The 21792-nt window shown below is 41.5% G+C and overlaps 1 protein-coding gene across 2 annotated transcripts in view; it reads left to right on the top strand.

Annotated features, from left to right (window-relative positions):
• Nucleotides 1-2142: 2142 nt before the first annotated feature.
• hivep2a (HIVEP zinc finger 2a) overlaps nucleotides 2143-21792 on the top strand; it is a 116540-nt gene continuing 96890 nt past the window's right edge. For both annotated transcript variants that reach the window (XM_041975245.1, XM_041975242.1), the window contains exons 1-2: nucleotides 2143-2461; nucleotides 17109-17152. The gene's annotated coding sequence lies outside the window, so the exon portion shown is untranslated. The remainder of the gene's footprint in view (nucleotides 2462-17108; nucleotides 17153-21792) is intronic.

Consider the following 21792-nt stretch of genomic DNA (forward strand, 5'->3'; position numbering starts at 1 on the left):
TTAACCAGCAGTAATATGCGTTGGTGAGCCAGGATGAGATCAGCCAGCAACAGCTTCCAGTCTGGTCCTGGACCGATGCTGGGACTGATGCTGGGACTGATGCTGTTGATGGGGGAGGAGCTTGAGTCAGCACCACTGCTCATTAAGACGAGTAAATGTTGCGTATCCAGAAGTTGCCAATATCACCATAAAAAGTGTCTAGATTTGTTGCCAGTTGCTTTTTAAAAAGCAGAATAGCTAGAGGGGTCTGCAAACCTGGTAAACATGGCGCCCAGACTCTGACGTGTGCGCCGCTGTACTCGGACAGGAAACCGCTTACAAATGTTGTTTGGAACCAAAACTGTGAATAAATGGGTTAAATTGGAGTTAATGTTGTTGTAATTAATTAATCATAATTAATGCGTTAAAGTCCCACCCCAAAGTTTTATCATTATTTTAGTAACTTGATAAAGTGATGATTTCATGAATCTGCTTTTGAACGTGCCATTGAGAAGATGGATGATCCTCGCAGTGATTATTGATTGTTTGTTGAAAAGCTGCAGATTAATGGTCCGTCTGGTTTGACGCTGCAGAGACACCAAGACACTCCGTCCACCTGCCAGCTGATCGTTGAGCAGAGTGTCTCATTACAGACGTTTGCTGGTCAAAATGTTTCAAGTCAGATTTTCTTCCTGGTCAGACGCCGTGGGCTGCAAGCGTCTTCTTGCCGTTTCATGGAAACATGCAAATCAGCATCAGGAGCTGCTCTCCGTTGCTATGGTGTTGCGTTGCCATGGCGTCACCATGGTACCCCAGGGTCACATCCCAATGAGCCTCTGATGGGATACATTAATCCACTTCCCACTGACCAGCACAAACACACGGGAAAAAAAGACAGCAGAGACCAGTCAATAAAAAGTAAAAACTTTGCTTCTTTTACTTCGTTTTAATCTGTTTAATTCCTTTATTTCTTAATTTAACTTTTATTTATTTACCAACATACAAGCCTGAACACGGACAAGAAAAGACTGAAATGTAAACAGGACGTAGAATCAGACGAGTTCAGACAAACAGAAATCTGGAAACACGCAACCCGGTTTCAGCCCTGGAGTTCTACCGGTACATCCTAGGAATGCTGGAAGTTTAGTTTTCCACAGCGGTGCCATCTGCTAGCAACTAAGTCAGTCAGTGACTCATTCAGAGAATCGGTAAGTGAATCACTAAATCAGTCAGTGAATCAGTAAGTGAATCGGTGAATCAATCAGTGATTCAGTAAGTGAATCACTAAATCAATCAGTGAATCAGAAAGTGAATCGGTGAATCAATCAGTGATTCAGTAAGTGAATCACTAAATCAATCAGTGAATCAGAAAGTGAATCGCTGAATAAATCAGTGAATCAGTAAGTAAATCACTAAATCAATCAGTGAATCATTGAATCAGTAAGTGAATCAGTGAATCAATCAGTGAATCAGTAAGTGAATCGGTGAATCAATCAGTGAATCAGTAAGTGAATCAGTGAATCAGTAAGTGAATCGGTGACTCAATCAGTTAATCAGTAAGTGAATCGGTGACTCAATCAGTGAATCAGTAAGTGAATCGGTGACTCAATCAGTGAATCAGTAAGTGAATCGGTGACTCAATCAGTGAATCAGTAAGTGAATCGGTGACTCAATCAGTTAATCAGTAAGTGAATCGGTGACTCAATCAGTGAATCAGTAAGTGAATCGGTGACTCAATCAGTGAATCAGTAAGTGAATCGGTGACTCAATCAGTGAATCAGTAAGTGAATCGGTCACTCAATCAGTTAATCAGTAAGTGAATCGGTGACTCAATCAGTGAATCAGTAAGTGAATCGGTGACTCAATCAGTGAATCAGTAAGTGAATCGGTCACTCAATCAGTTAATCAGTAAGTGAATCGGTGAACCAGAGTCAGGTCCTCCAGAGGTGAGCAGGGAATCCTGCTCTCTCTCAGCCGGCAGACAGAGCTTGCTCCTCGGCCACTGCTCCCCCCTCCCCTCCCTCTGCCCTGGTGTTGCGCGCTGGGGGATCCGACGACGTCACAACACACACCACACACGCACGCCCCCCGCTCTCTCTTGCTCGGTGTCTCGCGCTCTCTCTCCTCTTTGCTGCTATTCTGGGAAGTCGCGCTTGGAATAACCCCCGTTTGAGTGCGTGCGCGTGTCTCCTGATTTCACCCTGACACGCGCACACAGACACGCTCACAACACAGGCAGGCGCACGCATTTCCAGTGTGTGAGTCTGCAGAAGCGGAGCTTCGCAGCAGAAATCAGCTCCAAACAGGATTTCTTCCGTTTTCCGTCCGTCCGCCGCGTCCGCCGCGTCCTCGCGACGGTTCCTGGTTCCTCTCCGGCTGTTGTGGATTTACGGGCCCTCCCCGGTCCGCAGGGTTCGGCTGTCACCGCTGCCGCTTGTTGTCATTCTGTCCGGGAGACGCGCAGCCGGAGCGCAGACTGGAGGTAAGAGCGGAAAAAGCCCAGCCTTAGCGGATGTTTTTCACGCACTTCGCGCGGACAGCGGCTTTTTCTGCGCCGTATCCGGCATTAAGTTGTGTTTTCTGAACACTTGATGTTTTGTTTCGCCTGTACGAGCTCGGCTTTGCAGGGGGAATACCCCGGGCATTTCATTGCATGCAGATTACGCGGGTTGCGTAATATCCTGAGGAATTTGCAGTAGTGAACGCGGCCAGGCTGGCTGGAGGGCCGGGGTGGGGTGGGGGGTTAACGTCTCTCTGTTTCTGCTTTACGTAGCTCCAGAAACAGACGGGCCCTGAACGCACCAGGCTTCTTTAATGACTTCCCTACCTGCAGACTTCTCATGTCCTGCTCATTTAACTCTTGCTAGCGCGCAGCTCCGTGACAGAGTGAGGTTAAGCTTTGACCTCAGCGCGCTCTGCTCGGCATTTCCTTGTTTTGGGAAGGGAGTGACATTCCAGGGACACCTGAGGCAGCTTCACGGCTGCTATGGCTCCAGAAACCAACCCTGGAACATTCGGTGAGACGTTTTTCAGATGGGAGTGACTTTATCTCAAACACTCATCGTTGCTTCCTCTGTGTGTCTGTGAGCGAGCGGCAGCAGAGATGGTGGGTGGTGCGCTGGCTTGTTCCGGGAATGTTCCATGACGTGTAGCCGTGGAGAGAGGGGCCCCGGCGAGGGAGTCTGCGACTAGCAGCCGGCCCTGCTGCTCTCTCCAAGCAGCCTGCTGAGAGTCTGAGGCTGGAACACATCTTGCATATCTCTGTTTTTCCAGGGAAGAGATTTGCTGGCTCATTATGTAAACTCTCGGTGCATTATTGGCCTCATCTGTTCAGAATTCGCTTTTTCCTCCACAGAGATCAGAGGTCAGGTTCAGACAATGAGAGGTCTGAGGTCTGACCCAGCTGAAGGCGACAGCCAACATGTGTCAAGAATAAAAACACAAACAGTTTCTCTGGAACTAAATAAATACAAATCTGTGACGGAAGAGCGCAGCAACACTTCCTGTTTACAGGCTACAGCTGAAGTTCTGAACCATCCCTGAAACATCCCTCCTGCTTCACGTGTCAGGAAACAGGCGAAAAGCATGTGGATATGAAGCAGAAACCAAGTTTTCAACGTTCAGGGACCTGCTGCAGAAATCAGGATCAGGAATGAATCCAGGATCTGTTGGTCATCCTGGATCAATTCATCCCTCATCCGGTTGCATGAAAGCAGGATGGGGATAGTGGGAATGCTATGACATCAGTTACCATGGAGATTTATTCTATGGAACTAGCCTGCTCCAAACCAGGCTAAATTCCAGGATCTATTTAATCTCATCACCAGAAACTAATATTTATTCTACTGCCCACTCCACATTGTTATAACATTAACATTATTTAAACATTAAAGCTCAGTTTTAGACGATTCTCCAAAATGAACCCTTTCCTGCAGACTATAAAATACACACCCCACATCAGAGAGTACCGGGGTGTTCTCTTACTGAACGAGGATCAATCAAACAATTAAATCATGAGTTCCGTTCAACACTGAAGTCATGCAGAGTTCTGGATGCAGTTTTTTAGGATGAGTAGAGGGAAGTTGCAATAATCAGGTCTGGAAGTGATGAAGGCGAGGATGAATATTTGGGCTGTAGACTAAGGGACAGAGGCGGGCAATGTTACAGTGTGGAAGATATGAGAGGGCGGAGTCATTATACTAAGATTACATACAGAGGGGGAGGGGCAACAATGTTACCATCAATGAGGAGGCTCAAGTTCTGGACAGAGGGGAGAAGAGATTTGGATCCAGAAATGAGGATTCTGAGGACCGAAAGACTCAAGAATCGTAGAACAGGCCAGACTGAAAGACTCGGGAGTCATGGACTGAGCCGGACCATAAGACTCAGGAGTCATGGGCTGAGCTGGGCTGAAAGATTCAGGAGTCACAAGACAAGCTGGACCAAAAGACTCCAGAGTCACGGACCAAGCCGGACCAAAAGACTCCGGAGTCATGGACCGAGCCAGACCCATAGACTCAAGAATCATGGACCGAGCCAGACCGATAGACTCAAGAATCATGGACCGAGCCAGACCGAAAGACTCAAGAATCATGGAAGAAGCTGGACCAAAGACTACTGAAGGACTTGGGAGTCATGGACCCAGCTGGACCGAAAAAGTTGAGAGATTTTACGTGTTTGTACGTGCATGTCTGTCCTAAAAAAGTGTTTGAAAGCATGCATGTTGGACGGTAGACCTACGTCCTGCTGCCACCTCAGATGGTGTCACGCCGCGCTGCGTGAGGGCGAGCTCACGAACACGCTGTTGCTAAGCAGGACAGACGTCAGCTGTGAGCTGATTCTCCTGCTCTTGATTTGGAGTTCCTTCATTTCTGAGGCCTGTCCTCTTCATGGTGGACAGCACGGCTGCTGGTCCCTGATGGCATGCCTGGAAGATCTGATGGTAATCCCTGCAGCATCAGGGACACTGACTCTGCTTTGGGAGCATGTTTGTAGGGACGTGACTGAGCTGCTGTGTCAGCACTGGGCTGCTCCAGTTTAAAGTGCTGTTGACCTTTTCCAACATTAACTCGCTGGCTCGGCTACAACAAAGATGTTAACTGGAGAATGGCTGCCAGACTGCTCCTGTGTTTTTAAAGCTCTGTAGGTCAGCGGTATGTGGTCAGTATTTGGTGAGTGACAGTTCCACGCTGTAGGTTTTATCTGAATGCAGCTTTCCCAGGTCCTACAAAGAGTTAGATTCTGAAGTAAGTTACTTGTTACATAACAGGAAGTCTGCAGAGATCTAAGGCAGTTTATTTGTACGGCACATTTCATGTACAGAACAATTCAAAGTGCTTTACATAAAACAAAAGCATTACAGATATTAAGAAATAGTAAAAGACAGCAACACATAGCAAGAATCACAATAAAATAATAAATTACATTAAAAAAAATTAAAAGCAAGATAAGTTAAAAAGTTAATGTGCAGATTTCATGCATAGACATGAGAAAAGAAATGTTTTAACCTGGATTTAAAAATGTCTACATGTGGTGAAAATTTAATCTCCACTGGCAGCATAACAGCTACATGCTGCTTCTCCATGTTTAGCCTGGACTCTGGCCTGGTCTTTGGTCTGGACTCTGGTCTGGACTTTGGCCTGGACTCTGGTCTGGACTGTGGTCTGGACTCTGGCCTGGACTTTGGTCTGGGCTTTGGTCTAGACTGTTGTCTGGTCTTTGGTCTGGACTTTGGCCTGGACTCTGGTCTGGACTGTGGTCTGGACTCTGGCCTGGTCTTTGGTCTGGACTCTGTGCTGGACTTTGGCCTGGACTCTGGTCTGTACTGTGGTCTGGACTTTGGCCTGGTCTTTGGTCTGGACTCTGGCCTGGACTCTGGTCTGGATCCTGGCCTGCACTTCAGTCTGGTCTTTGGTCTGGACTCTGGTCTGTACTATGGTCTGGACTTTGGCCTGGTCTTTGGTCTGGACTCTGGCCTGGATTCCGTTCTGGTCTCTGGTCTGGACTCTGGTCTGGAATAGTTGACCAGAGTCTTTGGATCTAAGAGCTCTGCTAGGTTTATATTCTCTGAAAGTATAACAGATGGATTCTGGACCTGAACCATTCTGGGATGTAAACAATCAGAAGGGTTTAAAATCTATTCTGTGACTGACTGGAAACCAGTATAAACTAGAAACCAGTGTAAACTAGGAAACCAGTATGAACTAGAAACCAGTATATACTAGAAACCAGTATAAAGTGGAAACCACTATAAACTAGAAACCAGTATAAACTAGAAACCAGTATAAACTGGAAACCAGGATAAACTGGAAACCAGTATAAACTGGAAACCAGTATAAACTAGGAAACCAGTATAAACTAGAAACCAGTATAAACTAGAAACCAGTATAAACTAGTAGCCAGTATAAACTAGAAACCAGTGTAAACTAGGAAACCAGTATGAACTAGAAGCCAGTGTAAACTAGGAAACCAGTATAAACTAGAAACCAGTATAAACTGAAAACCGGTATAAATTAAAAACCAGTATAAACTAGAAACCAGTGTAAACTAGGAAACCAGTATAAACTAGAACCAGTATAAACTAGAAAGCAGGATAAACTAGAAACCAGTGTAAACTAGAAACCAGTATAAATTAGAAACCAGTATTAATTAGAAACCAGTGTAAACTAGGAAACCAGTATAAACTAAAAACTAGCATAAACTAGAAACAAGTATAAACTAGAAAGCAGTATAAACTAGAAACCAGTGTAAACTAGGAAACCAGTATAAACTAGAAACCAGTATAAACTAGAAACCAGTGTAAACTAGGAAACCAGTATAAACTAGGAAACCAGTATAAACTAAAAACCAGTATAAACTAGGAAACCAGTATAAACTAAAAACCAGTTTTAACTAGGAAACCAGTATAAACTAGAAACCAGTGTAAACTAGGAAACCAGTATAATCTAGAAAACCAGTATAAACTAGAATCCTGTATAAACTAGAAACCAGTATAAACTAGAAACCAGTGTAAACTAGAAACCAGTATAAACTAGGAAACCAGTGTAAACTAGAAACCAGTGTAAACTAGGAAACCAGTATAAACTAGAAACCAGTGTAAACTAGACGCCAGTGTAAACTAGACGCCAGTGTAAACTAGAAACCAGTATAAACTAGGAAACCAGTATAAACTAGAAACTAGTGTAAACTAGGAAACCAGTGTAAACTAGGAAACCAGTCTAAACTAGAAACCAGTATAAACTAGGAAACCAATATAAACTAGAAACCAGTGTAAACTAGACGCCAGTGTAAACTAGGAAACCAGTATAAACTAGGAAACCAGTATAAACTAGAAACTAGTGTAAACTAGGAAACCAGTGTAAACTAGGAAACCAGTATAAACTAGAAACCACTGTAAACTAGGAAACCAGTGTACACTAGGAAACCAGTATAAACTAAAAACCAGTATAAACTAGAAACCAGTATAAACTAGAAACCAGTGTAAACTAGAAACCAGTGTAAACTAGAAACCAGTATAAACTAGAAACCAGTATAAACTAGGAAACCAGTATAAACTAAAAACCAGTATAAACTAGAAACCAGTGTAAACTAGAAACCAGTGTGAACTAGAAACCAGTGTAAACTAGGAAACCAGTATGAACTAGGAAACCAGTATAAACTAGAAACCAGTATAAACTAGTAACCAGTGTAAACTAGGAAACCAGTATAAACTAGAAACCAGTGTAAACTAGAAACCAGTGTAAACTAGGAAACCAGTATGAACTAGGAAACCAGTATAAACTAGAAACCAGTGTAAACTAGGAAACCAGTATGAACTAGAAACCAGTATAAACTAGAAACCAGTGTAAACTAGTAAACCAATTTACACTAGGAAACCAGTATAAACTAGAAACCAGTATAAACTAGAAACCAGTGTAAACTAGAAACCAGTGTAAACTAGGAAACCAGTATAAACTAGAAACCAGTATAAACTAGAAACCAATGTAAACTAGGAAACCAGTATAAACTAGGAAACCAGTATAAACTAGAAACCAGTGTAAGCTAGGAAACCAGTGTAAACTAGGAAACCAGTATAAACTAGAAACCAGTGTAAACTGGAAACCAGTGTAAACTGGAAACCAATATAAACTAAAAACCAGTGTAAACTAGGAAACCAGTATAAACTAGAAACCAGTATAAACTAGAAACCAGTGTAAACTAGGAAACCAGTATAAATTAGAAACCAGTATAAATTAGAAACCAGTGTAAACTAGAAACCAGTATAAACTAAAAACAAGTGTAGACTAGGAAACCAGTATAAACTAGAAACCAGTGTAAACTAGAAACCAATATAAACTAAAAGCCAGTATAAACTAGAAACCAGTGTAAACTAGAAACCAGTATAAACTAGAAACCAGTGTACACTAGGAAACCAGTGTACACTAGGAAACCAGTATAAACTAAAAACCAGTGTAAACTAGGAAACCAGTATAAACTAGTAACCAGTATAAACTAGAAACCAGTATAAACTAGAAACCAGTGTAAACTAGAAAACCAATGTAAACTAGAAACCAGTATAAACTAGAAACCAGTATAAACTAGAAACCAGTGTAAACTAGGAAACCAGTGTACACTAGGAAACCAGTGTACACTAGGAAACCAGTATAAACTAAAAACCAGTGTAAACTAGGAAACCAGTATAAACTAGGAAACCAGTAGAAACTAGAAACCAGTAGAAACTAGAAACCAGTAGAAACTAGGAAACCAGTGTAAACTAGGAAACCAGTATAAACTAGAAACCAGTATAAACTAGAAACCAGTGTAAACTAGGAAACCAGTGTACACTAGGCAACCAGTATAAACTAAAAACTAGTATAAACTAGAAACCAGTATAAACTAGAAACCAGTGTACACTAGGAAACTAGTGTAAACTAGAAACCAGTGTAAACTAGAAACCAGTGTAAACTAGGAAACCAGTATGAACTAGGAAACCAGTATAAACTAGAAACCAGTGTAAACTAGGAAACCAGTATAAACTAGAAACCAGTTTAAACTAGAAACATGTGTAAACTAGGAAACCAATATACACTAGGAAACCAGTATAAACTAGAAACCAGTATAAACTAGAAACCAGTGTAAACTAGAAACCAGTGTAAACTAGGAAACCAGTATAAACTAGGAAACCAGTATAAACTAGAAACCAGTGTAAGCTAGGAAACCAGTGTAAACTAGGAAACCAGTATAAACTAAAAACCAGTGTAAACTAGGAAACCAGTGTAAACTAGAAACCAGTATAAACTAGAAACCAGTATAAACTAGAAACCAGTGTAAACTAGGAAACCAGTATAAATTAGAAACCAGTGTAAACTAGGAAACCAGTATAAACTAAAAACCAGTATAAACTAGAAACCAGTATAAACTAAAAACAACTGTAGACTAGGAAACCAGTATAAACTAGAAACCAGTATAAACTAGAAACCAGTGTAAACTAGGAAACCAGTATAAACTAAAAACCAGTGTAAACTAGAAACCAGTGTAAACTAGAAACCAGTATAAACTAGAAACCAGTGTAAACTAGGAAACCAGTGTAAACTAGGAAACCAGTATCAACTAAAAACCAGTATAAACTAGAAACCAGTATAAACTAGAAACCAGTGTAAACTGGAAACCAGTATAAACTAGAAACCAGTATAAACTAGAAACCAGTGTAAACTAGAAACCAGTATAAACTAGAAACCAGTATAAACTAGAAACCAGTGTAAACTAGGAAACCAGTGTACACTAGGAAACCAGTGTACACTAGGAAACCAGTATAAACTAAAAACCAGTGTAAACTAGGAAACCAGTATAAACTAGTAACCAGTATAAACTAGAAACCAGTATAAACTAGGAAACCAGTATAAACTAGAAACCAGTAGAAACTAGAAAGCAGTATAAACTAGAAACCAGTGTAAACTAGGAAACCAGTATAAACTAGAAACCAGTATAAACTAGGAAACCAGTGTACACTAGGAAACCAGTATAAACTAAAAACCAGTATAAACTAGAAACCAGTATAAACTAGAAACCAGTGTAAACTAGAAACCAGTGTAAACTAGGAAACCAGTATGAACTAGGAAACCAGTATGAACTAGAAACCAGTATAAACTAGTAACCAGTGTAAACTAGGAAACCAGTATAAACTAGAAACCAGTGTAAACTAGAAACCAGTGTAAACTAGGAAACCAGTATGAACTAGGAAACCAGTATAAACTAGAAACCAGTGTAAACTAGGAAACCAGTATAACCTAGAAACCAGTATAAACTAGAAACCAGTGTAAACTAGTAAACCAATTTACACTAGGAAACCAGTATAAACTAAAAACCAGTATAAACTAGAAACCAGTATAAACTAGAAACTAGTGTAAACTAGAAACCAGTGTAAACTAGGAAACCAGTATAAACTAGAAACCAGTATAAACTAGAAACCAATGTAAACTAGGAAACCAGTATAAACTAGGAAACCAGTATAAACTAGAAACCAGTGTAAACCTTTTAACTTTTTAACCTGTACATGTTGCCACTTGGGGACGTGATCAGGAGACATGGCGTTGCTTTTCACAGCTATGCTGATGATACGCAGCTTTACATCGCTGTGTCTCCTGATGACCTAGAACCAGTTAACACCCTTTTAAACTGTATTTTAGATATAAAGTCATGGATGGCAGAGAACTTCTCACAGCTCAACCAGGACAAGACTGAGGTTTTAATTATCGGTCCTGAAGACAAGAGAGGGAGCATCTCATGCAAACTACAAGACTTTAAACTTTCTCAGTGTGTGAGAAATCTGGGTGTTCTTTCCGACTCTGAGCTGAACTTTACTACACACATTAGAAATGTCACAAAGACAGGCTTTTATCATCTTAAAAACATCGCCAGAGTCCGCCCGTTTCTCTCTCTTGCCAGCACGGAGGTGCTGATGCATGCTTTTATTTTTAGTAAATTAGATTACTGTAATGCCCTGCTCTCTGGTCTTCCCAAAAAGAGTACTTCTAGCTTACAGTTACTCCAGAACTCAGCGGCACGAGTTCTGACGAGGACCAGGGGGCGGGAACACATTACACCAGTTTTAAAATCGCTGCATTGGCTCCCCGTGCGTTTCAGGATTGATTTTAAGGTTCTCTTACTTGTTTATAAATGTCTTAATGGTCTTGGGCCTTCTTATTTATCTGACCTGCTTTTAGACTACAAACCCTCGCGGACCCTGAGGTCCTCTGGTACCGGCCTTTTGGTCATTCCTAAGGCAAGGACCAAAACACATGGCGAGGCCACGTTCCAATATTGTGGTCCTCGCCTGTGGAACGGCCTGCCAGAGGGCCTCGGGTCTGCAGAGACTGTAGATGCTTTTAAAAAGAGGCTCAAGACACATCTTTTTAGCTTAGCTTTTAATTGAACTTCTTAATCATTTAGTTATTTGACTAACAATATTATTAGTTTATTTATTCAGTTATTTTAATTAATCTATTTATCTATTTTGTCTATTTTTATCACTCATTTGTATCTTGGTCTTAAATTGACTTTTTAATATATATTAATTTTCTTTTATTGTTCTTATTACGTTGATTTATTTATGCTCTTTTATGTATCTTATACTGTGTTTTATTTTCAGCTTTTATCTTTTTTTTTTTTTTTTTTTTATCTTTTATCCTCTAGCTCCGGTGTTCCCTCATGGGGATCCTCCACATCGTGGGCTGTCTCTCCGGCCTGCAGGGTTGTCGCTGCGGGGGTCGACCTGGACGGGATGGCTGACGGGCCCTGCATTGCAGTCCTGTGGCTGTGGTGGGGGCCCTCGCCTGACCCGATCTTGGCGGCTCCTGTGGCGATGGCCTCCGTGGTTGCTGGTGGGGCGCTCATGGTGTGGATGGGTCCCCAAGGTATTGCTTCCTCACAGTGGTGTCAAGCCAATCGTCTTTTATCTTGTCTTTTAGATCTCTCTCTCAAACTTTGTTCTTAAACCGTTTCAGTTAAAGAGACAGGAACTAGAAGGAATAGTTTTAATTCTATGAAAAGAAGAGTGGCATCATCTGTTTGTGTTGTGTGATGCGCGCTTGGGTGTGTGTGTGTGTGTGTGTGTGAATGTGTGTGATTTCAAATGTAAAGTAGATAGCATTTGCATTATTCTACTCTTAGATTTTTAATATATGTTTTTACACTGTAAAGCACTTTGTATTGCATGACAATGTATGAAAAGGGCTATACAAATAAAGTTTGAATTGAACTGAATTGAATTAAACTAGGAAACCAGTATAAACTAGAAACCAGTGTAAACTGGAAACCAGTATAAACTAGAAACCAGTATAAACTAGAAACCAGTGTAAACTAGGAAACCAGTATAAATTAGAAACCAGTATAAATTAGAAACCAGTGTAAACTAGGAAACCAGTATAAACTAAAAACCAGTATAAACTAGAAACCAGTATAAACTAAAAACAAGTGTAGACTAGGAAACCAGTATAAACTAGAAACCAGTGTAAACTAGAAACCAGTATAAACTAAAAGCCAGTGTAAACTAGAAACCAGTGTAAACTAGAAACCAGTATAAACTAGAAACCAGTGTACACTAGGAAACCAGTGTACACTAGGAAACCAGTATAAACTAAAAACCAGTGTAAACTAGGAAACCAGTATAAACTAGAAACCAGTATAAACTAGAAACCAGTGTAAACTAGAAAACCAATATAAACTAGAAACCAGTATAAACTAGAAACCAGTATAAACTAGAAACCAGTGTAAACTAGGAAACCAGTGTACAGTAGGAAACCAGTGTACACTAGGAAACCAGTATAAACTAAAAACCAGTGTAAACTAGGAAACCAGTATAAACTAGGAAACCAGTATAAACTAGAAACCAGTAGAAACTAGAAAGCAGTATAAACTAGGAAACCAGTGTAAACTAGGAAACCAGTATAAACTAGAAACCAGTATAAACTAGAAACCAGTGTAAACTAGGAAACCAGTGTACACTAGGAAACCAGTATAAACTAAAAACCAGTATAAACTAGAAACCAGTATAAACTAGAAACCAGTGTAAACTAGGAAACCAGTATAAACTAGACACCAGTGTAAACTAGAAACCAGTGTAAACTAGGAAACCAGTATGAACTAGGAAACCAGTATAAACTAGAAACCAGTGTAAACTAGGAAACCAGTATAAACTAGAAACCAGTTTAAACTAGAAACCTGTGTAAACTAGGAAACCAATGTACACTAGGAAACCAGTATAAACTAGAAACCAGTATAAACTAGAAACCAGTGTAAACTAGGAAACCAGTATAAACTAGGAAACCAGTATAAACTAGAAACCAGTGTAAACTAGGAAACCAGTATAAACTAAAAACCAGTGTAAACTAGGAAACCAGTGTAAACTAGAAACCAGTATAAACTAGAAACCAGTGTAAACTAGGAAACCAGTATAAATTAGAAACCAGTGTAAACTAGGAAACCAGTATAAACTAAAAACCAGTATAAACTAGAAACGAGTATAAACTAAAAACAAGTGTAGACTAGGAAACCAGTATAAACTAAAAACCAGTATAAACCAGAAACCAGTATAAACTAGAAACCAGTGTAAACTGGAAACCAGTATAAACTAGAAACCAGTGTAAACTAGAAACCAGTATAAACTAGAAACCAGTGTAAACTAGGAAACCAGTGTAAACTAGGAAACCAGTATAAACTAGAAACCAGTATAAACTAGAAACCAGTATAAACTAGAAACCAGTGTAAACTAGGAAACCAGTGTGAACTAGAAACCAGTATAAACTAGAAACCAGTGTAAACTAAAAACCAATGTAAACTAGAAACCAGTATAAACTAGAAACCAGTGTAAACTAGAAACCAGTGTAAACTAAAAACCAGTGTAAACTAGGAAACCAGTGTAAACTGGAAACCAGTATAAACTAGAAACCAGTGTAAACTAGGAAACCAGTGTAAACTGGAAACCAGTATAAACTAGAAACCAGTGTAGACTAGAAACCAGTATAAACTAGAAACCAGTGTAAACTAGAAACCAGTGTAAACTAGGAAACCAGTGTAAACTGGAAACCAGTATAAACTAGAAACCAGTGTAAACTAAAAACCAATGTAAACTAGAAACCAGTGTAAACTAGAAACCAGTGTAAACTAAAAACCAGTGTTAACTAGAAACCAGTGTAGACTAGAAACCAATATAAACTAGAAACCAGTGTAAACTAGAAACCAGTATAAACTAGAAACCAGTATAAACTAAAAACCAGTGTAAACTAGAAACCAGTGTAAACTAGAAACCAGTGTAAAGATTTTAAAACTGGTTAAAACTCCAGCAGCAGCATCTGGATGAGCTGCAGATGCATGATGCTCTTTTTAGGAAGTCCTGTTAAAGACCAGCACAGTAATCCAGCCTACTGAAGATGAAAAAAGCGACTCATTTCAGGTGATTTTTCTTAGTCTGCCCGTCTTCTGGTTTCAGCCAGAATGTGTCCATAAATCTGATGTTTCAGCCCGTTTTCATTCCTTCTGTCTCAGATTAAGTTCACTTCAGCTTTATTTGTATGAGTAATGCTTCACCACAAAGTCGTCCCAGAGCTCATTTAAAGATAAAATCCATGCCATGCCAGTCCATGATATGAGCCTCCATCAGAACCAGAATCAGGACCAGGAAGGAAAACCTCAACACACCTGGAGGACCAACCAAGCCCCATCCTCCGTTCTCCAGGTGAGACCCACCTGCGGAGGATGGAGGACCAACGGACCGCCCATGGTTAGGCTTTGTGTTGACCATGTGTGGGTGTGTCTTAATAATTCAGCCCTGGCTGTCAGGACGTGGGTCCCTGGAGCGCTCTCAGGTTACCTTCCAGCTCTCAGGTGATCACACACTCAGGTAAAACTAAACGGTTCACTGGAATTGGAACAGGTAGAGGGCTTTTCCAGGAGGTGTTGGATCATGATCTCTGTTTAAATCTTAAAGTTAGATCCTGATCCAGTCCTCATTTCTTTATGCTTCATTCCAATCAGCCTGACTTACTTTTCATCTTTTAAAGAGATTTTGATTCATTTCATTACCGTCACACACAGTTCGGACTCAGTAAGACCTGTTAGCTGGACACATGGAGGACAAAAGGCAAGGCAGTTTATTTCTACTTTTCATGTCCAGGACAGTTCAAAGTGCTTCACATAAAACAACAGCATTACAGATGGAGCAAAGAAAGAATTGAGCAATAAAAAGCAGCAACAAGAAGCAGGAACCACAATAAAACCATGAACTACATTAAATGATTAAAAGCAGATCCGTTAAAAGTCAGCAGCAGATTTCCTGCAGACGAGAACAGAAACGTTTCACCTGGATTTAAAGAAACTTTCATCTCCTTCAGCACAACCACTTCATACTGCTCCAGGTTTAGTCTGGACTCTGGTCTGGACTCTGGTTTGGACTAGTTGACCAGAGTCTCTGGATCTAAGAGCTCTGCTAGGTTTATATTCTCTGAACATATCACAGATGGATTCTGGACCTGAACCGTTCTGGGATGTAAACCATCAGAAGGGCTTAAATCTGTTCTGGTGTATGTGTATTTGCTCCAGACTCTGACACAGTAAGTCTGCTGGGCTGCAGGCGTCTGGTGACTGAGACATAAAGGTGTGTATCATCTGCATAACTGTGATCATTAATGCTATAGTTCTGTAATATTTGACCCAAAGGGAGCAGATACAAGTTGAACAGAAGAGGTCCAAGGACTGACCCCTGGGGGACTCCACAAGTCATTGCCATGCCCTCAGATTCATAGCTGCCAATCGGAGCTAAATAACTCCGGCCTTCTAAACAAGACCTGGACCAGTTAAGGACCAGTCCAGAAAGTCCACCCCCATAGGAAGAAGAGTCTGGACTAAAAAACTGTCTCCATTATTATAAGGTGACGTCCTACAGAAATCAGAACAAATCCAGCCAAGACTTGAACCAGGACCTTAGAGATACATCTGGACCTTCAGTCAATCCATTTATCGTTGGCCGAAGCCTCATCAGAAATGGAATTAGTCTCAAGGATCTGTTGGTCTGTTCATGTCAATCTGGGAAATATGACATGTTGTAGATCAGACAACGAAGGAAGCTTATGTAGCTTACCCTTTAGCTGATCTACAGACGTTTTCCAGGCATCTGCTCTGACACTGTTTCTGGTTCTGGTTCTAGTCTTGTTCCTGTTCCTGTTTCGGGCTCTGGTTCTGGTTCTAGTCTTGTTCCTTGTTCTGGCTCTGGCTCTGGCTATGGTTTTAGTCCTGGTTCTGGTTCTGGTTCTGGCTCTGGCTCAGGCTATAGCTCTGGTTCTGGTTATGATTCTATGCCTGGTTTTGGTTCTAGTCTTGTTCTTGGTTCTGGTTCTGGCTTTGACTCTGGCTCTTGTTCTGGCTCTGGTCCTGCCTCTAGTCCTGGCTCTGGCACTCGCTTTGGCTCTGGTTCTGGGGTGGTCCTGGTCCTGGTTGTGGTTTTGGCTTTGACTCAAGCTCTGACTCTGGCTTTGTCTCTGCCTCTGGTCTTGGTCCTGGTCCTGGCTCTGGCACTTGCTCTGGCTTTGGTTCTGCTCTTGGTCCTGGTCCTGCAGAGTTTGTTCTTTCTTCTAGATGTTGTGTTAACTCCTGTTCCTTCTGAAGCCAACAAGCATCTTTCTTGTTTAGTTTGTGTTCCAGGTGAGGTGATTGTTTCTGACCAGGTCTGAGTACTCGGCTTCTTGTCCATCATGGATACTCCCCACAGCTGGAGTAATCAGAGTATTTCTGCAGATGACATGACTCAGAGTTGGACAGGAAGTCTGAGGTGTACAGTGTGAATAGAAATGGTGAGAGAACAGACCCTTGTGCTGCTCCAGGTCTGCAGACCACCATCTCAGACACACTACCTTCCAGTCTCACAGACTCTGATCTGGTTGTTAGCTAGTCATAGATCCAGGTGGTGGTGGAGGTTCCACCTGGAATTTATGGAGCTTCTCATATAACAGAGCATCTGAATTGTATTTAAAGTGCTTGAGAAATCGAAACACGGTCTTTATTTTCAGCATTTAAAAGATTAAAAAGTCTCCCTGGTGTTTTATAGTAATCCCAAAATGTATACTTCCATCTCGGTTCTGACCTCTCCTTTTCTTCTCCAGGAGGACTTGATAAACTGGACCAGAAGACTAATGGTTCACAGCAGGTAAGATCTGAGAAATCTGAACTTTAACTCACAGACCACACGAAACAGGAAGTACTGCAGAGGGAGGCAGGAGAAAAGTTTTTACCAGAATTTTCTATCAAACAGACACATACTCGACTCAGATGAAACAGAATTCAACTGGTTTTCTTTGGTTTAATACTCCATTTTTAAAATTGAAGCACAAATGGAAAAACAAGAAAACATAGACATGATGTATCAGATGGACATGACGTAGCAGGTGGACATGATGTAGCAGGTGGACATGATGCAGCTGGTGGACATGACTTAGCAGGTAGACATGACATAGCAGGTGGACATGACGTAGCAGATGGACATGATGTAGCAGATGGACATGACGTAGCAGGTGGACATGATATAGCAGGTGGACATGATGTAGCAGGTGGACACAATGCAACAGTTGGCTGTGACGTAGCAGATGGACATGATGTTGCATGTTGACATGATGTAGCAGGTGGACATGATATGGTAGGTGGACATGACTTAGCAGATGGACATGATGTAGCAGGTGGGCATGACGTGGCAGGTGGACATGACGTAGCAGATGGACATGATGTAGCAGATGAACATGATGTAGCAGGTGGACACAATGCAACAGGTGGATGTGATGTAGCAGATGGACATGATGTAGCTGGTGGACATGACTTAGCAGGTGGAAATGATGTAGCAGGTGGACATGATGTAGCAGGTGGACATGACTTAGCAGGTGGGCATGATGTAGCAGGTGGACATGACGTAGCAGATGGACATGACGTAGGAGGTGGACAAGATGCAGCAGGTGGACATGACGTAGCAGGTGGACATGATGTAGTAGGTAGACATGACGTGGCAGGTGGACATGACATAGCAGGTGGACATGACGTAGCAGATGGACATGATGTAGCAGGTGGACACAATGCAACAGGTGGCTGTGATGTAGCAGATGGACATGATGCAGCAGGTGGACATGATGTAGCAGGTGGACATGACATAGCAGGTGGACATGACGTAGCAGATGGACATGATGTAGCAGATGGACATGACGTAGCAGGTGGACATGATATAGCAGGTGGACATGATGTAGCAGGTGGACACAATGCAACAGTTGGCTGTGACGTAGCAGATGGACATGATGTTGCATGTTGACATGATGTAGCAGGTGGACATGATATGGTAGGTGGACATGACTTAGCAGATGGACATGATGTAGCAGGTGGGCATGACGTGGCAGGTGGACATGACGTAGCAGATGGACATGATGTAGCAGATGAACATGATGTAGCAGGTGGACACAATGCAACAGGTGGATGTGATGTAGCAGATGGACATGATGTAGCTGGTGGACATGACTTAGCAGGTGGAAATGATGTAGCAGGTGGACATGATGTAGCAGGTGGACATGACTTAGCAGGTGGGCATGATGTAGCAGGTGGACATGACGTAGCAGATGGACATGACGTAGGAGGTGGACAAGATGCAGCAGGTGGACATGACGTAGCAGGTGGACATGGTGTAGTAGGTAGACATGACGTACCAGGTGGACATGACGTAGCAGATGGACATGACGTAGCAGAAGTACATGATGTACACGTGGATACAATGCAACAGATGGATGTGATGTAGCAGATGGACATAATGTATCAGGTGGACATGACGTAGCAGGTGGACATGACATAGCAGATGGACATGACATAGCAGGTGGACATGATGTAGCTGGTGGACATGACGTAGCAGATGGACATGATGTAGCAGATGGACATGATGTAGCAGGGTGACATGATGTAGCAGATGAACATGATGTAGCAGATGGACATGATGTAGCAGATGAACATGATGTAGCAGGTGGACATGATGTAGCAGATGGACATGACGTAGCAGGTGGACATGACATAGCAGGTGGACATGATGTAGCCGGTGAACATGACGTAGCAGATGGACATGACTTAGCAGGTGGACATCACGTAGCAGGTGGACATGACGTAGCAGATGGACATGACGTAGCAGGGTGACATGATGTAGCTGGTGAACATGACGTAGCAGATGGACATGACGTAGCAGAAGTACACGATGTACACGTGGATACAATGCAACAGATGGATGTGATGTAGCAGATGGACATAATGTATCAGGTGGACATGACGTAACAGGTGGACATGACATAGCAGATGGACATGACGTAGCAGGTGGACATGACGTAGCTGGTGGACATGACGTAGCAGATGGACATGATGTAGCAGATGGACATGATGTAGCAGGGTGACATGATGTAGCAGATAAACATGATGTAGCAGATGGACATGATGTAGCAGATGAACATGATGTAGCAGATGGACATGATGTAGCAGATGGACATGACGTAGCAGGTGGACATGACATAGCAGATGGACATGACGTAGCAGGTGGACATGATGTAGCTGGTGAACATGACGTAGCAGATGGACATGATGTAGCAGGTGGACATCACGTAGCAGGTGGACATGATGTATCAGATGGACATGACGTAGCAGGGTGACATGATGTAGCTGGTGAACATGACGTAGCAGATGGACATGATGTATCAGGTGGACATGATGTAGCAGGTGGACATGACGTAGCAGATGGACATGACGTAGCAGGTGGACATGATGTAGCTGGTGAACATGATGTAGCAGATGGACATGATGTAGCAGGTGGACATGATGTAGCAGATGCATCTTGTAACCATGTCAATGCAAACATAACAATGTAGAATAAAAGGTATAAAATTAGTAATAATAACAATAAATAACAGTAGAGAATGTGTGTGCACACACACACACACACACACAAACCGCATGTTAGTTGTCATAGTAATAGTAATTATAATAAAACTATATATAAAAAATTTACAAATTCACAGTAGCAGCATTTGATTATGATGATGGTGATGTGATGGTGATGATGATGTTAATGATGATGATGATGATGATAATGATGATGGTAATGGTGATGATGATGTTAATAATGATGATGATGATGATAATGATGATGGTGATGATGATGATGATGATAATGGTAAAGATGATGATGTATTGATGGTGGGGATGATGATGATGCTGATGGTAATGATGATGTAATAATAATGGTGATGATGATGATGATGATGTTATGATGATGATGGTAAAGATGATGATGGTTATGATGAGGATGATGGTGATGATGATGGTTATGATGAGGATGATGGTAAAGATGATGATGGTAATGGGGATGATAATGGTGAATGGTGATGATGATGATGATGATGATGATGATGATGGTGGTGATGATGTAATGATGATGGAGACGGTGGTGATGACGGTGATGATGATGATGGTGATGATGATGATAATGGTGATGATAATGATAGTAATTATGATGGTAGTGATGATGATGATGATGATGATGGTAATGATGATGATGATAATGGTGGTAATGTTGATGGTGATGATGATGATCATGATGATGGTAATCATGATGATGATGGTGATGATGGTTATGATTATGATGATAATGGTGATGATGATGATAGTGATGATAATGATGATGATGATGACAGTAATAATGATGGTGATGATGATGATGATAATGTTAAAGATGATGATGGTAATGATGATGATGATGATGATAATGATTGTAATGATGATGGTAATGATGATGGTAATGTTGATGGTGATGATGATGATGGTTATGATGAGGATGATGATAATGATGATGATGATGATGACTGTAATAATAATGGTGATGATGATGATGATAATGGTAAAGATGATGGTGGTGATGATGATGGTGACGATGAAGATAGTAATGATGATGTAATGATGATCATGATGATAATGGTGATGAATATGATGATGATGATGATGACGGTAATACTGATGGTGATGATGATGATGATAATGATGGTAATGATAAAGATGATGATATTAATGATGATGGTAATGATGATCATGATGGTGATGATGCTATTGATGATGATGATGATGATGATGTAATGTGATGATGATGAAGGTAATGATGATGATGACGACGACGACGATGGTAATGATGATGATGATGGTAATGATGATGGTGATAATGATGATGGTGAGGATGAGGGTGATTACCTCACTGGTGGGGAATTTTTCTTCCCTGCTGCGTGATGAAGGCATGTTAGACGATCATGAGTATGATGGATGGAGGAGGTGAAGACAGGATGAAGATTAGGAGCTCGCCTTTCTTAGCTTTTTAAATCTGGTGGTAACAAATATGATGTGTGTGTGTGTGTGTGTGTGTGTGTGTGTGTGTGTGTGTGTGTGTGTGTGTGTGTGTGTGTGTGTGTGTGTGTGTTAATTTTCCTGTGCACCAGCTCTCAGTATCAAGGATGAGATGAACTACACCTTCCTAACACCGTACGTCTTCCTGTCCTTCTGTCTCATCCTTCCTTTCTCATGTGTGTGTGTATGTGTGTGCATGTTGTCGCCCACGAGTCTACACTTGTGTGTGTGTGTGTGGTTGGGTGTGTGCGTGGTTGACTCGATCTGTGCACAGAAATAGATCATGTAAAGCAGAGATCACTATCTGCACCTCAAAGCATGACTGTGTGGGCTTTAAATTCTGCACACACACATATGAATACACATGCACACACATGCTCACTCACATGCACA

This window comes from Melanotaenia boesemani, chromosome 22, assembly GCF_017639745.1.
Source record: "Melanotaenia boesemani isolate fMelBoe1 chromosome 22, fMelBoe1.pri, whole genome shotgun sequence".
In the NCBI taxonomy this organism is placed as follows: domain Eukaryota; kingdom Metazoa; phylum Chordata; class Actinopteri; order Atheriniformes; family Melanotaeniidae; genus Melanotaenia; species Melanotaenia boesemani.